Source organism: Vipera ursinii (genome assembly GCF_947247035.1).
Source record: "Vipera ursinii genome assembly, chromosome: 3".
In the NCBI taxonomy this organism is placed as follows: domain Eukaryota; kingdom Metazoa; phylum Chordata; class Lepidosauria; order Squamata; family Viperidae; genus Vipera; species Vipera ursinii.
Window position 1 is genome coordinate 204,335,979 of NC_139516.1, and position 14,378 is coordinate 204,350,356.

A 14,378-nucleotide genomic window follows, 5' to 3' on the forward strand; every position below is an offset into this window, starting at 1 on the left:
AAACAAACAAACATATAGATCTATTGGCTCTAGTAAGCTAACAACAGCCTGGTGTGGGAATGAGGGAAAGGATGGAGAGAGAGAGAGACAGAGAAAGAGAGAGAGAGAGAGAGAGAGAGAGAGAGAGAGAGAGAGAGAGAGAGAGAGAAAGAGAGAGAGAGAGAAAGAGAGAGAGAGAGAGAGAGAGAGAGAGAGAGAGATTTAAACCTAGGAAGGGACACGAAAGGGAATGAACAGTGACTTTCCCAACAGTATGGATCTATTTAAAGCTGACCTACCGGTTTGTATGAGTGAACTTTAAAAGGAAGGCATCTTCCAAAGCAGGCAGGAAAATCTTGTGACAACTTTTTTTAAAAAATCCCATTTATATCCCGCCGTTCTCCGAAGACTCAGGGCGGCTTACAATCTAAAGCACAAATCAATGTGCTTAGCAATAGCCTTCATTCTATGTATATGCCTGCTTATTAGGGCTTTCGCCCCCCCCCCCCCAAGCGGCATTTTTACAAAGTCAGCTTATTGCCCCCAACAATCTCGGTCCTCATTTTACCTACCTCGGAAGGATGGAAGGCTGAGTCAACCTTGAGCCTGGTGGGACTCGAACCTGCACTAATTGCAGGCAGCTGGTGTTGCTTAAGGAGGCATTAGCCCACTGCTCCACCAAGGCTCTTGATTATGCCACGTAAGATTTTGTTTGAAACTAAACATTAAGAAAACCAAGATCATGGCATCCGGCCCTCTCAATTCCTAGCAAATAGATGGGGAAGAAATGGAGGTAGTGACAGATTTTATTTTCCTGGGCTCCAAGATCAACGCAGAGGGGGACAGTAGCCAAGAAATTAAAAGACGCTCGCTCCTGGGGAGGAAAGCCATGGCAAATCTAGACAGCACACTAAAAAGCAGAGACATCAACTTATATGCAGAGCACATCATGAGAAAGGCAGGGCTAGATGACTCAAAAGTTGGAATTAAGATTGCCGGGAGAAACATCAACAACCTAAGATATGCGGATGATACCATTCTAATGGAGCACACTAAAAAGCAGACATCACCCTGCCAACAAAAGTGCGTATAGTCAAGGCTATGGTCTTCCCAGTTGTAATGTATGGCAGTGAAAGTTGGACCATAAGAAAGGCTGAGCGCCAAAGAATTGAGGCCTTTGAACTATGGTGCTGGAGAAGACTCCTGCGAGTCCCTTGGACTGCAAGGCGATCAAACCGGTCAGTCCTAGAGGAGATCAACCCTGACTGCTCTTTAGAAGGCCAGATCCTGAATTTGAAACTCAAATCCTTTGGCCACCTAATGAGAAGGAAGGACTCACTGGAGAAGAGCCTAATGCTGGGAAAGGTTGAGGGCAAGAGAAGAAGGGGACGACAGAGAATGAGGTGGCTGGATGGAGTCACTGAAGCAGGAGGCGTGAGCTTAAATGGACTCCAGAAGGACAGGAAGGCCTGGAGGAATGTTGCCCATGGGGTCACGATGGGTCGGACATGACTTCGCAACTAACAACAACAAAAAAGATTTTGTGCGAGTCAGATCTGAATACAAATGTCCCTGGCTTCTGATCACCATGGAGCCCACTACTACAGTCATAAGCACCACCCGATCCAATTTCATTTTGTGACCCTTTTTACAACAGTGAAAAAGTGATCCTTAAGTCAATCCCACAGTTGAATCCAGCGTATTTCAGTGGCTGTAAAATAGCAATTCTGCTGGAAAAGGCTGAAAAAAGGTGCCAAATTGTGGTCACCTGATCACAGGATGTCGCAACGGGTTGCCAATGTTAGTTGGTTGGCAAGCACCCAAAATGCAATTGCATGACTTGGGGGGGCGGGGGGGGGAAAGAGGGAGTTGGCAGGTGAAGCAATCCTTGTTAAGTTTGAGGACAGGTTATAAATTGCTTTTTTGAAGTCTGTTGCAACTTTGGACGGCTCTCTTAAGCCAGGACGACCTATAAGAATTTCTCAATTTTTGATGACAAAAGTTAAATAAACAAAAACAAAACAGAAAGAAAACAAAGGAAAAAATATTTGTAATAGAAGGAGTACGAGGGAAAAGAGCAAGAAAACTTAGGCTGCGTAGAAGGGACAGTAAACAAGGAACGCTTTTGCACCAAGCCGTTTTCCAAGCTGAAAACAGACAGTCCTTGACTTATCACCATTAGTGATAAGTGACCAAAGTTACAAGACCACTGGAAAAAAAGGGGGGCTTATGACCACTTTTCACTCTTAAATCCGCTGCAGCATCCCCATGGTCACGTGATCAAAATTCAGATGTTTGGCAACTGGCCAAACATAATTTGCAGTATCCCAGGCTCATGTATCACCTTTTGTGACCTTTCGGCAAGCAAAATCAATGGGGAAAAAGCCAGATTCACCCAGCAACGGTGTTACTAACTTAACAAATGATACATTTAGGAACTGTGGCAAAAAATGAGGCAAAACTCACTTAATGTCTTTTCTTAGCAACAGAAATATAGCACATGGAATAATTGAGTTGGAAGGGACCTTGGAGGTCATCTAGTCCAACCCCCTGCTCAGCAGGAGACCCTATACCGTTTCAGACAAATGAATGTCCAGTCTCTTTTTGAAAGTCTCCAAACACGGAGCACCCACAACTTCTGGAGGCAAGCGGTTCCACTGGTTAATCCAAGGGTCTTCAAACTTGGCCCTTTTATGACTTGTGGACTTCAACTCCCAGAATTCCTCAGCCAGGCATGCTGGCTGAGGAATTCTGGGAGTTGAAGTCCACAAGTCATAAAAGGGCCAAGTTTGAAGACCCTTGGGTTAATCGTTCTCACTGTTAGGAAATTTCTCCTTAGGTCTAGGTTGTTTCATGCCTTGGTTAGTTTCCAACCATGGTTTCCTGTCTTGCCTCAAAGTCGGGCTCGATTATGATCATTAAGTTAAAAGACTACCTATATTCAGCCTCAGCTCACTTCAAGGGAGTTACCGTCCTTCAGTTTAGTTTCTCTAAAAATTCAAGGCAAAAAGGAGCGCCCACATACTCACCCAGAGTGTGGATCTGTGTTTGAGAGGATAACGTGGAACACTTGTTATTTAAAGCAGTAAAACCCACGATTGAGATTCCCCCAAAGAATTATTTCAGTATTTGGGCTTTCCTTGTGATCTGATCTGCTGATTCATGGAAGGAAGGAAGGAAGGAAGGAAGGAAGGAAGGAAGGAAGGAAGGAAGGAAGGAAGGAAGGAAGGAAGGAAGGAAAGCTTAAAGGCTTGTAATGATGTAACTCAGGGGGTCTTCAAACCTGGTGTGCCTGGCTGAGGAATTCTGGGAGTTGAAGTCTACAAATCATACAAGGGCCAAGTTTGAAGACTCCTGGTGTAACTGGATGGATTAGGTCAGGGGTGTCAAACTCAACTTCACTGAGGGCCACATCAGCATTGCGGTTGCCCTTGGGGGGGGGGGCGGGGGGTATGGCCAGGGTGGGCGTGGCCTACTGGGTGGGTGTGGCTAGAGTGCGTATGGCCTACTGGGTGGGTATGGCCAGCTCTACATCATTGGCATCAAGGGTGCCTATGGGGGCCTGGGAAAGAGTGGGACAGATCTGGGGGTCTCTGGCAGGAGGAGGGTCTCTAGGCCAGGGCCAAGGCAGCGGGGACCGTTCTCTTTTTCCAGGATGGCTTTGGGGGCCACATGAAACCACTTTGTGGGCTGGATCTGGCCCCCGGGGCCTTGTGTCTGACATGTCTGGATTAGGTTGAAATTTATAATGGGTCAACGAAAGGAGGTAGAGACAATCTATGCCAAGGGTCTTCAAACTTGGCCCTTTTATGACTTGTGGACTTCAACTCCCAGAATTCCTCAGCCAGGCACACGTGCCTGGCTGAGGAATTCTGGGAGTTGAAGTCCACAAGTCATAAAAGGGCCAAGTTTGAAGACCCTTGAATTCTACGCAGTGCTCTATATGTGAAAGAGAACCGTATTACTCTCAAGCATTTTTCTTCTCTGGAAACAATGAAAGAACCAGCTGTGAGCCATCAAGTTGGCTGGAATATTTCTGGCTCCGAGATCCTGGGACAGTATTCAACCAGGTCAGGCGCCTCTTTGCACTCACAGGGAAGGTTGGAATTAACAGCAGTTGATGTAATGTGGCACAGCTGTTCTCAACCTGGTCTTTTTTTTTTCCAAATATACTGGAACTGCAGCTCCCAGAGAGAGAGAGAGAGAGAGAAATGCTGTGGTCTTTGTTTTTTTTCTTCTTTTTTTTCTTTTTGCAAAAGGCAGCCCAGGTCATTTAGCTTAAGTGCAGTGCCCTTTTGCAGTTTGTTGAATGCAAGAGGCCTTATTTATAAATCATGTGATTTGTTGGGAAGGACTAATGTATTGCTAAAGGAGTCCACCACACCCCCCCCCAGGGGGAGGAATGGCTTAAAGCAAAAGTAGCTTGCTGATTTAACTCGGCTGCTTTTGCTTGCCCCAAAGGCTGAAGAATAATAAAAGAAGGACAATTTTATCCCCTGAGGAATCCAAGCTGGCATTATTCCACATGCTTTTCTGGGAGCAACCTGCCTCTGACTTCTCCCGAGGAAACAGAACACTATTGCTCCTTTAAAAGTGAGCAAGCCTTCACTCATTTGCATCAATTGTGGTCCAGGTAGTCCTCGACTTACCATCACAATTTTGTTGCTGAGTGAAACATTTCAGGGAGTTTTGCCCCATTTCACAACCATTCTTGCCAGAGTTGTTAAGTGAATCATGGCAGTTGTTAAATTAGTAACATGGTTGTTAAGTGAATCTGGCTTCTTCCCCCTTTGACTTTGCTTGTCAGAAAGTCAGAAAAGGGGATCACGTGACCCTGCAAGCATCATAAATATGAGTCAATTGCCAAGCCTGTGAATTTTGATCCTATGACACCAAGGGGATGCTACTACAGTCGTAAAACTGGTTATAAGTCACTTTTTTAAAGTGCCATTGTAACTTTGGTCAATAAAAGAACTGTTGTAATTCAAGGATTATCTGTATATGCCACAATCTTTTCCCTGTGCAAGGTTATTCTTCATCAAGTTTCTGGTTGGTATTTTTAATTCCTTCCTTTATCGTAGGCATCACTTTTTCCCTTTGGCCTTTTTTTGATGAAAAGACAAGCTACTTCCTTATACCAAATCCCATTAAAAACAATCTGACTTTATTTCCAGAACCCTGGGAAGGTACATTTTGAAATAATGACGTATGAGGAATTACTGTCTTACCTTGGCTAAAAAAGGATAAGATAGGTTTATAAATTAACCTTTTATGGGGGAAATTTCTTTGTTTTCCCAGGGGGAATTTTAATCTTTTTTTCCCCCTTCTCTCTTATTTCCTTTTCTTGGAAGGTTAAAAACATCCATGACAACTCTGCTAGGCATGTATCCATCTCAACCACCCCTGATCCACAGGTGAATTCTGGACAAAAAAAACAACAACAAAAACAACAACAAAGAGACTTTTAAACCAGGGGGGGTCCAATCTTGGCATCTTTAAGACTTGTGGGCTTCAGCTCCCCAAATTCCCTAGCTAGCATGGGTTCTTCTAAATCTTGAAAACAAATGTTTTAAATAGGCATTAAGACCTATCTAAAACATTATCCTAGGTCAGGGGGTGTCAAATTGCCGGCCCCGCAAGCTGGTTGCATCATGCGGAGGCCGCACTCACCCCAGCTCCGGCAATGTGAAAAATGTCACGTCACGACACGTCATGTGACGCGGTGAGTTTGACACCCATGTCTTAGGTCAAATATAGGGAAAATGTCGTTTATGGCCAAAGCTCGCCCAATTCACTGTGGCACAACTTAACACTTGTAAGATGGCTCCTTGCTGCTGCTGCTTATTTATTAAATTCAACTGGCAGTTCTTTGTGCTTCTCAAAGAAAATGATGCGGCTTGCAACTTATTTTGAATAAAATTGTAGCAAGGGATTTTTTTTGTTTTTTGTTTAATGGAAAACGCAAATGCCTTCAGAAGCTGTAGAAATGCCGTCTTACTTCGCTAATGCCATCTTATCCTGCTGTGTGGTGGAGACAGGAAACACCTCATTTTTGAAGCCTTAATGTTAAAGAAAAGGAATTGCTTTTTTTTGCTTTACTGCTGTGGCTCATTTTCTGTTCTGGCTGCCCCTTCCCCTTCATTTGAGACATGAATGATTGGAGGGGGATATGGTGGACCTGTAAAAAGGTTAAAGCATTTTGGATTAAAATTTGGTGGAATATGCAGAAGATATTTAAGAAAAGGATAAAGTTTTGTCCGCAATTGTTTTTACTGGGCATTATTACTGACACTACTGTTGTGGACACTAAGTTGATGTTGAATTTAATTACGGCAGCAAGACTTTTAATAGGGCAATATTGGAAGAAGGAAGAACTGCCGACTATAGAGGAATGGACTTTAAAAGTTTCCAACCTGGCGGAAATGGCAAAGATCTCGGCGTATTTGAAAGACCATTCGCAACACAGAGATATTGTGGAGTGGAAAAAATGGATTGATTACATCCAGAATAAATATGGGACTAAAAAGTTTCATTTAGCATTTGAATAAGTACTGATGTGATATTCACATTGCTTGTAGTTATTTTATAAGAGTTAAAGTGCGATAGATTTAATAGTTTATTGTTGTTTGCATATGGTAGATTATGATTGTTTCTACTTTTACACCTTGTATTTAGCTCTGGGAAGTCAGGGAGGGGGGAGGGGGAGGGAGGGAGGTGTTGGAGAGGGTTGGGAAGAGGGGGGGTTGGGAGGGGTTTTGTTTTGTTAAAAATAAAATGTACTGTAAAACTTTTCAATAAAAAAATGAATGACTGGAGGGGGGTACAAATGTAAGTCTTGGGGTTCCCCTTAATATCTGGATGGATTGAAAGGGGAGGGAAGGAAGGAAGGAAGGAAGGAAGGAAGGAAGGAAGGAAGGAAGGAAGGAAGGAAGGAAGGAAGGAAGGAAGGAAGGAAGGAAGGGAAGACATCTACTTATTTTGATAAAAGTTAATAGTTTCTTTAGGGTTGAAGAGTTGAATTGTGGGTGAAATGTTATTCCTCCAATCCACACCTATCCAATAAATCTCTCTTTTTAAAAAGTCAGTAATTGACAGTACAATATAACCCCCCCCCCAGTTTCATGTGATAACAACACCCTGAATTTACTGTTTGACCTTGCTGAAAACTAGAGAGGTTGTCAGTTTGATGTATGTCAAAAGCCCACAAACTATAAGCCCTGCACTTTGTATTTTATTGCCTATTAAAATGAAAGTGCACAAAGCCATAAAAACAAACAATTAGCACAAACCAAAGACTTCAATCTTTTCTTTTCTTTTTAATAAACAGTTGCTTTGGTGTGGCATCTTTGCATAGCTGTGTCTCTTGTGTGTGCTACCTTGCTCTGCGATAGTGGACATTTATTCCAGTGGTTGAACACATGGAAGAAGCCACATGACTCCAAAGGACTCTGTGCAGCTTTAGATTAACAAAAAAGAAAATTTAATTTAATTTAATTTAATTTAATAATATTTATATACCGCCCTTCTCCCTGAGGACTCAGGGCAGTTCACAGGGCAGAATAAAATACTAAATACAAACGTTTAAAACAAGATTAAATAATTGCCCATATTAAAACAGTTGGAATCAAGTTCTAATACACCAAATTAAAATTAAAACACAAGAATAAAAACCCCACCAATCCCCATCAGGCTAGGCCGGCTTGAGCAAACAGAAACATCTTGAGATCGCGACGAAAGGAGCGAAGATCGGGCGCCATCCGGAGCTCTACCGGTAGCTGATTCCACAGCTCCGGAGCGCCCACAGAGAAGGATCTCCCCCTGGGGACCACCAATCGACATTCTCTGATCGGTGGCACCCTGAGGAGGCCCTCTCTGTGGGAACGCACAGGGCGCAGGGAGCTTGATGCCGGCAGCAGATGTTCCCTAAGGTACTCCGGCCCCATGCCATGAAGGGCTTTAAACACTGTTACCAGTACCTTGAAAAGAGGCGTCAAGTACCAGAAGCAAACTGTTTTACCAACCGTGAGAAGTTTTATATCAAAATATATTTTATTCTTTATGCTATCTGCATTTTCCCTTAAACATTAACAGAATCCACGATGGGCTGAGAATCAGCATCTCCACTAGATAATTGATAGCTAAGCTGAATCTAAGTTAATCAAGTACAAATATCAAAAGGTTTGGGGGGGGGAAGAAATATTTTACTCAAACTAATTTACCCGGACCTAATCCACATATCAAAAGAGAAGGTCTATAAACATAAATAGTGTTAATTAAATTAGGTCTCCCAGCAGAACTTGCATGTTCACAAGAATAAATGTGATGGATGACATACCTACACACATGCCCCCCCCCCAAGTGTCACCCTCGAATCAGCACATACAAACTTCCACACCATGGACATGGTCCCCCTATAAAAGTCTGCCATTGTGCTCCATTTCTCTGTAGTTGCCCCTAAAGCAGACACTTTGCTTTTAGGAATAAATATTTCTTCTTTCCTCACAGCTGTCTGGACCTCATTTTTATTTATTCTTGCGCAATCCCGGCTCAAGTTGGAACTCCAGATTATTCTTTTGACACAACATCTCATAGGGGCTCAATATCCACCTTGTCCCAGGATCTCAGAAAACAGTCAAGTTTTCAATGGAAGTGGCTAAGCACGGGTAGGCAACCTTGGCTCTTTTATGACTCGTGGACTTCAACTCCCAGAATTCCTGAGCCAGCCATGCTGAGGGGAAAGGGAGAGGTTTCCAAGCTGAGCCATGCTGGCTCAGGAATTCTGGGAGTTGAAGTCCACCAGTCATCAAAGAGCCAAGGTTGCCTAGGCCGCTTTATGACTTGTGGACTTCAACTCCCAGAATTCCTGAGCCAGCCATGCTGAGGGGAAAGGGAGAGGTTTCTATGCTTAGCCATACTAAGCATAGGGCTGAAGGGCTGAAGTGTTCTGTCCACAAACTACAGTATTTTCCAATTTGGTGTACCATAAGCCTGAGCCAATATAATAAACGGTTTTATTTATTTATTTATTTATTTTAATTCCATTTATATCCCACCCTTCTCCGAAGACTCAGGGCGGCTTACAAGCTTAGCAGTAGCCTTCATTCTATGTATATGCCTGCTTATTAGGGCTTTTGGGAGCCCCCAAGCGGCATTATTACAAAGTCAGCTTAATTGCCCCCAACAATCTGGGTCCTCATTTTACCTACCTCGGAAGGATGGAAGGCTGAGTCAACCTTGAGCCTGGTGGGATGCGAACCTGCACTAATTGCAGGCAGCTGGTGTTACTTAAGGAGGCATTAGCCCACTGCTCCAAGGGTCTTTTCTTTGTGTATTATTGCTAAATATGCTATGGTAGGAATAGTACTCAGTTGAATATCTACTCTGCATTCTCAATCATGCTAGTTTTCAGTCCCTGGTACACCAATTTGCAATACTTGATTGCCCACAGGTTTTCCACTGAACAAGAATAACACTTCATTTTCTAAATTCCTGGCTCCTCTGTGTTTCAGAACAGTTAAGGCCTCAGCTAACATACAAACAGCAAAAAGCAAGTTTTGTGCTTTCCAGAGCTTTATTTCACCCGTTTGTTATTTATTTATTAAATTTATACAGCTGCCCGTATCATGTTGTGGAAGAACAAATCTTTCCTCTTTCTTCTCTCCTTTTAATTTTCATAGAAAATGCTTGGGGGGGGGAAAGATGTCTCTAATTATGCAGAAATACACAAAAGGATTTATTTTCCCTGAGAGAAGTTTGAAAACATGAGATAAACCACCGCTCATTGGCTGATTTTCATAAACATTTCCAGAAAGGCAGAAACACCAAAATACATTAGCTTAATTGAGCTGATAAAGCAATTTGTAACTCGAGATTTCACCCTAACCCCATTCCACCTGATCAATGCCTGTGGCTTTGGTTTCAAAGAGCTTCTGATCTCAGAAATTTATCATCCTAGTTCTCAATAGGGCCACATTTCCCTAGGCAGAACTGGTACACAATTGGAGGGTTTTCTTGGAATTTCATCTCCTGCTCAATGAGGGCTGTTGCACAAATTCATCTTGTGTGCTAATTATGCTTTTCTCACAGATAGTCAGGGCTTTTTTTTTTGTCATGGAACACCCAAAACGGAGTTCCGACACCTTTTTTGGATGGAACCTTATAGGGTAGGCAAGGTGGGTTATATGACATGTGTGAGTTCCGGCACCTTTTTCTTTTACAAAAAAAGCACCTGCAGATAGTCATGCCCTGGTAACCACCTACTTTTTTTTTCTTTTAATGAACCCTTAACTCCTTGCTTCGGGGTGAGATTCGGGTGACTGATTGAAGCTGAGCATTTACTGGCTGGATGCCCTTCCTGACGCCTACATGGAGTTCACAGCAAAAAATTACCGTACTCATTGCACTGAGAGAAATGCCTGCTGCTACCTAGGATCGAATTCACCGCCTCCTGATTGTGAGACGAGAACTCCACCTCTAGGTCACCATGCCACTCAGTAACCACCTACTTAAATCTACTCAAATACAACCTGCTTGGGACTAACTTTGGAAGTTCTTAATTGGTCCTCTTTGAAGACACTTGGATGGCTTCTTGGAAGTTACAACTAATGATTCATCATTTTGCCTTATTCAAAATGAAGTCCTCTGAGCCGCACTGGTTCTGTGTGATTTCAGATGTGATCCAAGGTGTTGGTTGTCACCCATTAAGCCCCTTGAGGCTTAGGTCACGGAACATCTCTGCCCTACCAGTAAGGTCTCAAAAGTTGAGGAGCTCCATGTCCCAGTTCTAAAGCATTTTCATCTGATGTGACCTCAAGATCTCCCCTTCTCCCTAACTATACCTACCTAGTAGAACATCATCACATCGGTACATTAAGCTGTAAAACCTGTCTTTTCCAGTCAACTATTCAGTTTTATTTCTCTAGCCCCTCCCAATATTATAAAAGAGCATCCTTTCTCTGGGTCATTTAACAGTAACATTTATCTTCATCTCATTCATCAAGAAGGCCATGGAGGAGGTTATGGAAGCTGCTCAAAGAAACGGAAACACTCTGCCATTTGTTTTTGCCCAGGTTCAAAAATACACCAAGAATTAGATTTTAATCAATTCAGAGCTCCCTCAGCTTTGATGAACTGATCCATCACTTCACCTTGGAGTGATACGGTAGAGAAAGAATAAGCTCAGCAGATAATTAGAAAGCAATTACTCATCAAAAATTAATCAGGATATTAATTAAACACAGTGTCCTATTTAAATACAAGCTGGTGTTACATTTCAGGTTGCTGATGAGAAAGCAACAGCAAGGATAAACTGTCAAGCAAACCCACATTTAGTATCCCCATCAAAACGGAAAAAAAAAGAGAGACCGTGACACTTAATAAATGCGTAACTTAAAAATTGTTAATAATAATAATAATAATAATAATAATAATAAGAAGAAGAAGAAGAAGAAGAAGAAGAAGAAGAAGAAGAAGAAGAAGAAGAAGAAGAAGAAGAAGAGGAGGAGGAGGAGGAGGAGGAGGAGGAGGAGGAGGAGGAGGAAGAAGAAGAAGAAGAAGAAGAAGAAGAAGAAGAAGAAGAAGAAGAAGCAGAAGAAGAAGAAGAAGAAGAAGAAGAAGAAGAAGAAGAAGAAGAAGAAGAAGAAGAAGAAGAAGAAGAAGAAGAAGAAGAAGAAGAAGAAGAAGAAGAAGAAGAAGAAGTTGGAAGGGACCTTGGAGGTCATCTAGTCCAACCCCCCCTGCTCAGGCAGGAAACCTTATACCATTTCAGGCAAATGGCTGTCCAGTCTCTTCTTAAAAACCTCCAGTGTTGGAGCATTCACCACTTCTGGGGGCAGGTTGTTCCATTGGTTAATTGTTCTGTCAGGAAGTTTCTCCTTAGTTCTAGGTTGCTTCTCTCCTTGACTAGTTTCCATCCATTGCTTCTTGTCCTGCTCTCAGGTGCTTTGGAGAATAGCTTCACTCCCTCTTCTTTGTGGTAGCCCCTGAGATATTGGAACACTGCTATCATGTCACCCCTCATCCTTCTCTTCATTAAACTACACATACCCAATTCCAGCAACCGTTCCCTATAAGTTTTGGCCTCCAGCCCCCTAATCATCTTTGTTGCTCTTCTCTGTACCCTTTCTAGAGTCTCGACATCTTTTTTACATCGTGGTGACCAAAACTGGATGCAGTATTCCAGGTGTGGCCTTACTAAGGCATTGTAAAGTGGTATTAGTACTTCACTTGATCTTGATTCTATCCCTCTGTTAATGCAGCCTAGCACTGTGTTGGCTTTTTTGGCAGCTGCAGCACACTGCTGGCTCATATTTAAGTGACTGTCTACTAGGACTCCGAGATCCCTCTCACAGTTACTACTATTGAGCAAGGTACCACCTATACTATACCTGTGCATTTGATTTTTCCTGCCTAAATGTAGAACCTTACTTTTTTCACCATTGAATTTCATTTTGTTAGATAGTGCCCAGTGTTCGAGTCTGTCCATATCCTTCTGTATCTTAAGCCTATCTTCTGGAGTATTGGCTATTCCTGCCAGCTTGGTGTCGTCTGCAAATTTGATGACTTCCCCATCTATCCCCTCAACCAAGTTGTTAATGAAGATATTGAAGAGCACTCGGCCCAGAACAGAGCCCTGGGGCACCCCACTACACACTTCCTTCCATGTAGATGCGGTTCCATTGAGGACCACACGCTGAGTACGGCCTGTCAGCCAGCTACGAATCCATCTGGTGGTAATGCTGTCTAACCCACATTTTTCTATCTTATCAAGTAGTAGGGTGTGATCTACTTTATCAAATGCCTTACTGAAGTCCAAGTAAATTATATCTACAGAATTCCTCTGGTCCACTAATTTTGTCACTTGGTCAAAGAATGTAATAAGATTTGTCTGGCATGATGTGTTTTTGACAAACCCATGTTGACTTTTAGTGATAACTTTGTTCGCATCAAGGTGTTTGCTGATTTGTTGTTTGATTATCTTTTCCAGAATCTTCCCAGGTATTGAGGTCAGGCTGATAGGTCTGTAGTTTCCTGGATCTGTTTTTTTCCCTTTTTTGAAGATGGGAACTACATCAGCTCTCTTCCAGTCCTCTGGTAGTTTCCCAGTGCTCCAGGATCTATGAAAAATATAGTTCAGTGGTTCTGAGATCACGTCTGCCAGTTCCTTGAGAACCTTGGGGTGTAATCCATCTGGTCCTGGTGATTTGAACTCGTCTAGGCTGGACGAGTTGCTTGTCACCTTCTTGCCACTTTCCCCCACTAATGGACCAATCATTTCCTTAACTTTTTTTCTTGTTTTTTATATGTTGAAAGAAGCATTTTTTGTTATTTTTGACTTTGGTCGCAAGCCTTAGTTCATTTTGAGCCTTAGCTTTCCTCACTTCATCTTTGCAGGCATGGGCTTTTTGCTGATATTCTGACTTAGTTATGTGCCCCTTTTTCCAATTCTTATACTTGTCCTTTTTATCTTTCAATTTATCAGAGAGTTCTTTATGCAGCCATGCTGGTTTCTTTTGAGAGCTGTTATTTTTCTTCTTTGTTGGTATTGTACTAGACTGGGCCTTTATTATCTCACTTTTCAAAATTTCCCAAGCTTCTTGAGTTGTTTTCCCCTTTAGGATTCTCATCCATGGAATTCTTCCCATGGTCTCTCTAAGTTTATTGAAATTAGCTCTTTTAAAGTCCAAGACTCTAGTTTGGCTGTGTTCTATTGCTTGTGCCTCCAGAATGTTGAATTCCAATATTGCATGATCACTTCCCCCCAAGGTTCCTGTGGCTTCAACACCTTCTATCATTTCATCTCTGTTTGTGAGAATTAAATCCAATATGGCTAATCCCCTAGTTCCCTTCTCTACTTTTTGGGAGAGAAAGTTGTCTGCTAGGTTTGACAGGAATCTGTTTGATCTTCCACTTGGTGCAGAGTTTGTCTCCCAGTTGATATCAGGGTAATTAAAGTCCCCCATTACTATGGTGATGTGCTTCTTACATACTTTAGTTAGCTGACTAGCAAAAAGTTCATCTATTTCCTCTGCTTGGTTGGGCGGCCTATAGTATACACCTATGGCAATGTCATTTCCCCTCCCCCTTTTATATTGACCCAAATGCATTCAAGTTTACAGTTTTTGTCATTGTTGTGCTCTATTTCTGTAGAGATAAAGTTATTTCTTATATATAGAGCAACTCCACCTCCTCTTTTGTTTAGTCTGTTTCTTTTAAATAGTTTAAATCCCTCTAGCTATGTGTTCCATTGGTAGGTTTCGTCCCACCATGTTTCTGTAATGGCAACAATATCATATCTGCCTTCATGTACCTGAATTTCTAGTTCACCCTGCTTACTGTTCATACTCTGTGCATTAGTGTATAGACATTTGAGTCCTTTGTGACTGACCCTGTGTTTACTT

At 42.4% G+C, this 14,378-nt stretch overlaps 1 protein-coding gene across 1 annotated transcript in view; it reads right to left on the reverse strand.

The window, feature by feature from the left end:
• ST3GAL1 (ST3 beta-galactoside alpha-2,3-sialyltransferase 1) overlaps positions 1–14,378 on the reverse strand; it is a 134,503-nt gene that overhangs the window by 78,534 nt on the left and 41,591 nt on the right. The window lies entirely within an intron of this gene.